We start from the raw sequence: 5,251 nt of genomic DNA, 5'->3' as shown, positions 1-5,251 counted from the left end.
TGTTGGCATATATGAAGAAAACGCAGCCTGACAAACATAGTTGGAAAAGGGAGGACCTCACAGACCACCTAAATGCATTTTGGGGACCCCCAAAGTCTTTGTACCACACCGAAGAACCACTGCTCTAGGCATTACAACATATATTCTTAACTTCTCAGAGTCTGCCCAGAGTAAATATGACACTACCTTATGTAAAATGTAAGAATTTTGCAACTGTATAGCTCTTAGTCATATATATTGTGCAACATAAAGGACAGGAACATTAAATAGAACTATACAATTGCAAAATTCTTTTGCTTTAAACATTTAAATGTGTTTTAAATAAATTGAGGAGAAAAGATGGCCTTTTATACTTATCCACAATCACCATTCTTAGTGTTCTTCATTTACCTACTGACTCCACTTTCTGTCTGGTAGTATTTCCCTGTGGCCTGAAGAATCTCCTTGTGTTGCAGTCAGCTGACAATAAACTCTTTGTTTTTATCTGAAAATTTTATTTTTTGTCTTCATTCTTAGAAGATGTTTATGCCGGATATGGAATTCTGTGTTGACAGGTTTTTTTTTTTTCTTTCAGCACTTTAAAGATGCCTTTCCACTCTCTTCTGGTCTGATGAAAAGTCAGCTTAACGACAAATTTTTCCATTGCTAAAATAGCGACTATCTCTTTAATGTATTAAAATGTTAGAGGCTAACAGTCTCTTGTCTCCTTCTCCATATTAAAAAAACAAATCTTCCAAAGGAGAGAGGGAGGAGCCACACATATATACATATCATTATGCTTCTGCTTAAGGCTTGTGTTTTAAGATCTGAAAGATGATACTACCTAAGGCTATTAGATGAGATGAAGGCGTTTGTTGATAGTGTTTAGAACTCAAATACTGGCCAAGGTTCAGGACTTCAACCACCTCCCTGCAAACGTGCTCACGCCTGCCCCTCCCTCCATCACACTGGGCTGGCAGAACCCCAGCTCTAATTACATCCAAATATCCGCCTGCTCTGTGCTTGCACCTGAGCAGCTGAGCATGGATGGCGAAAAGCCCACAGTGCTGATCAGCCTCAGTTTTAATCGAAGACCTCAGATCTTAAATGAGCAGCCAACGCTGTCAGCTAATTCAACTTTCCTAGTAAATCTTCTTTCAAGATAGCAATTTCACCTCTTCACCTTACTGCATATTCATTAGGGAAATAGACGCATGCACATGAGTCCTCCCTTGTTTCCGAGCTCCAGATCCAGTAACCTAGTGCATCTGTATCCAGATCTCCCCTTCTTCCTGTAATGGAAGGAGTGCCCTTGCTCATGACTGTGGCCTATCCCTTCACTTGGTATTGAATTTTTCAGTCTCCTCAAGTACTTAAAAACTTTGCTACTGCAATGACACTCCCCTTCTCCTGCTTTGTCAATTTACTCTCTGTACTCAGTCACACCCATCTCCATACAAACAAGCCTTAATATTGCTGTCCTTAAAAATAAATATGCTCCCTAGAGCCCATAGCCCCTTCCAGACTCTTTTTTTTTTTTCTCCTTCTCTTTTCCTGCAAAATCCCTCCCAAGTTGCCTATATTTCCTGTCTCCACCTTCTCACTCACTCCAATTGGGATTTCCTTCCCACTATCCCACTGAAATTTCTCCCATCTTGCCCAGTCCATTGATAGGTCTCTGCTCTCATCTTGCTCAGCCCTCAGGAGCACTTGATACAACTGGCCGCTCCATCCTCCTGAATGTCATCGCCTTTTCTCGAGGCTTTGGTGTGACCTCACTCTTACCAGTTTTCCTCCCGACCCCAGCCACTTTTTCAGTCTTCCCTGCAGGGGTCTGCTCTTCCAGCTCCCCAGAATACAGCGCAGGACATGACCCTCCTCCCTTCCCCTTCATCCGGCTCTTCCATTAGGTGATCTTACCTCATCCAGGACCACCAATGTACTAGTGACTCCCAAATCTATAGCTGCAGCCCTGATCTTGTCTCAGTACTCCAGAATTTTATATCCAACACTGAATGACATCTCCACTTGGATGTCTAAATCCTGATTTCCCTCCACAGACTTGCTCCTTCTCAAGGCTTTCCCATGTGAGTGAATGGTACAACTACCTACATAATTTCAGTACTTAGAAATCAGTCCTTTCCCTCTTTCCCTGCATCCCAGTGTGTGTGTGTATATATATATACATATACACATAGCTCCACAGTGTGTGTCTATGTATGTGTGTGTGTGTGTATATATAATATACATATATACATACATACATATATATATATATATATAGCTGTCTCTCCACATATAGCCTGAATCCAACCACTTCTTGTCTCCACTGCTGCAGTCCTGTCCATTACTTCTTTCCTGGACAACAACATCCTAATATGCATTCCTGCTTCCCCACTTGCCCCCGTAGTCCATTCTCTCCTACTGTTATAATAGTTCAAAAGTATAAATCACATCATGTTGCTCCCCTGCTTAAAACCCTCTAATGAAATATTTTATCTATAAATATATATTCTCCCTATCTCTGTCCTCTGTAAACACCTAGAAACAGTAACCAATCCCGTAGCAATCAGCATCCCCAGCACCCAGTTTGTAGTTTTGAACTCTCATTTCCCCGTAAAAGTAACTAGAACTTTTGGAAATGGCTGATTCCAAGACTAGGGTGAGGAATGCACAAAAAATGAGCCAGAAATATTTTGTCATCACAGAAACCAAGAAAACTATCAATGACTACCAGGGTCATGTCAAAAAGACTCGGAAGCCAAATCAAAGAGGTTCCCACTGACCAAAAGTGGGACAATTTGAGTTTTAACAGAGAGAACAATTACAATGGATTAAAACCACCAAATATGCTGCAATCCATGAATTCATAATGATGTTTAAAAATATAATAACAGGATAATAGGTCACCTTTGAAAGGTGATAGGAAAGAAATTCATTATCTTAAACACTGATAACTAAAGGGGGAAAATTAAGCATTTAGCCCGCCTTTTCTCCATGAACGATACCACTGGCGAACAAATAATAAATTAAAGGAAGCATCTCTTTAGAGAAAGATTCCAACTAATAATGAAAAAGAGATGACAGAATTAGAGTATCACCATGTTGCATCTCCTGTGAATTAACAGGTATAGACTTTATGTATACAAGTGGCTGCTAAGGTCACAGAAAGACAACCAGACCTCAACGCGCCCTCTGGTGAAAGGGCACACTACCGTCTAGAGTCTGGCCAAAAGGATCCAAATCTGTGTCTGATCAGCCTCTAGATCCAGGTACATGAACTAGAGAAGACAGAGGAACATGCTGCATATGAGTTGAATGTTGTTAAATATGCAGTCAGCAAAAACTTAGACTGTTTGCCTCCCTGGCTCTGCAACAGACACACTGTAAGGGAAAGAATGGGATTCAGAGGGGAGGGAATCTATAATTTAAAGGACTTAAAACGCATATCAAGTAAGCTTTTTAAAATAACAGACAAGATGGGGGGTATAGCTCAGTGGCAGAATGCTTGCTTAGCATGCACAAGGCTGTGGGTTCAATCCCCAGTACCTCCATTAATAAATAAATAAACAAGTTTTAAATAGTAATAATGTCTAAGGATGAATAATCAGGGGATAAAACTATAAAGACAGTGAAGTAGTGATGACTGTGAAAATCAGGGTAGTGGTCACCTTTGGGAGGAGGAAGGTGGTTGGGGCCGAGGCAGAATCTATGGAAGGCTCCTCGGTGGCGGCAAAGTTCTATTTCACATCCTGGATAGTGGATACAAAGATGTTTGCCTTCTTGACTTTTCTTTCTTTTTTTTTTTAAATTGAAGTATAGTTGATTTACAATGTTGTGTTAGTTTCTGGTACACAGCAAAAAAGTGATCCAGTTATATACATACATTCTTTTCCAGATTATTTTCCATTATAGTTTACTACAAGATATTGTAGTTGAATGGAGTTCCCCATGCTATGCAGCAGGACCTTGTTGTTTACCTATTTTATAAATAGCTTTTATCTGCTAATCTCAAACACCTAATTTATTCCTACTGCCCCCTTTTCCCTTTGATAGCCAAGTTTGTTTTCTGAGTTTGTTTCTGTTTTGTAAATAAGTTCATTTGTATCATATTTTAGATTCCACATATAAGTGACATCATATGATATTTGTCTTTCTCCGTCTGACTTACTTCGCTTAGTATGATTATCTCTAGGTCCATCCTAGGTTGACTTTTCTATATCTGTGTTTTATTATCTGATTTAGGGGAATTTTTTTTCTAAAAAATCTCTAATACAGGGGTTGGCAATTTTTTTTCCAAGGGGCCATACAGTATTTTTCATTTTACAGGCCAAGAGGCAAAATCCAGGATGTTATGTAGGTACCTACATAACCATTTAAAATATAACCATTTAAAAATGCTTAAGGACAAACCGGAGCATTGCGACCCTCGAGGGTCCCTAATCCTTGAATTTCCCATCCCAGGAGGCTCCCACCTTCCCAGCCCCGCCCTCTACGCCCCCAGCCCTTCTGGGAGAGCGCCCGGCGCTGCGCTCCTCCCCCGCCTCTGGTCCGCACCGCACCGCGTCTCTTAGCAACTGGAAGACGCAACCTCCACCCTCACTTGGGACTCCAAGTGGAGTGGGTGTAAGCGGGTACGCATGCGCAAAAGGAGCTCCGGGCTCCACCCATCCTCTCCGGGAGAAAGGGGAGATCCCAGGGGCACCCAAGCCCTAGGGCTGGTGACAAGCCAAAGTCTGTGTCCTGACTCTTCACGCAAGTCCTGTACCACACCCTTGTCACTCAAGGTATGGTCTATAGTAGATGAGGGACAGCAACAGCAGCTCCTAGGAGCCTGCTAGACACACACAATTGCAACCTCACTCCAGACATACCAAATCTGTGTCTACATTTTTAACAAGATCCCGCAGGAACCTAGGCGTACTAACGTTTGACAAACGTTGCTTCACAATCCAGATAAGGCAAAGCCATAAATAAATACATCAAAATAGGAACACCTCTTATAGGTTGAATTTTTAACTCAGACACTAAAAAACAGCCTTTATGATTTACAAGAGGAAGTTCCCAAAGCTGAGTTCCTTATGATTAGTAAGGGTGAAAATCCCCTCGTGTCTCTTCTGACCATCAGTCCAGGACGGAATGCATCACTGACCTCGAGTTCCTGCTCTCAAAGTCAATGGGGAAATCAGGAAGGACAATTTCCATTCCCAGAGTAAGGGTGTTACTTCTTATGAATAAGGTGGAAAGAGAGGGCTCAAAGAATGGGTGGGTG

Source organism: Camelus dromedarius, chromosome 19 (genome assembly GCF_036321535.1).
Source record: "Camelus dromedarius isolate mCamDro1 chromosome 19, mCamDro1.pat, whole genome shotgun sequence".
NCBI classification, from domain to species: domain Eukaryota; kingdom Metazoa; phylum Chordata; class Mammalia; order Artiodactyla; family Camelidae; genus Camelus; species Camelus dromedarius.
The sequence above is the reverse complement of the archived record's forward strand: the minus strand, read 5'-3'. Positions refer to the sequence as shown.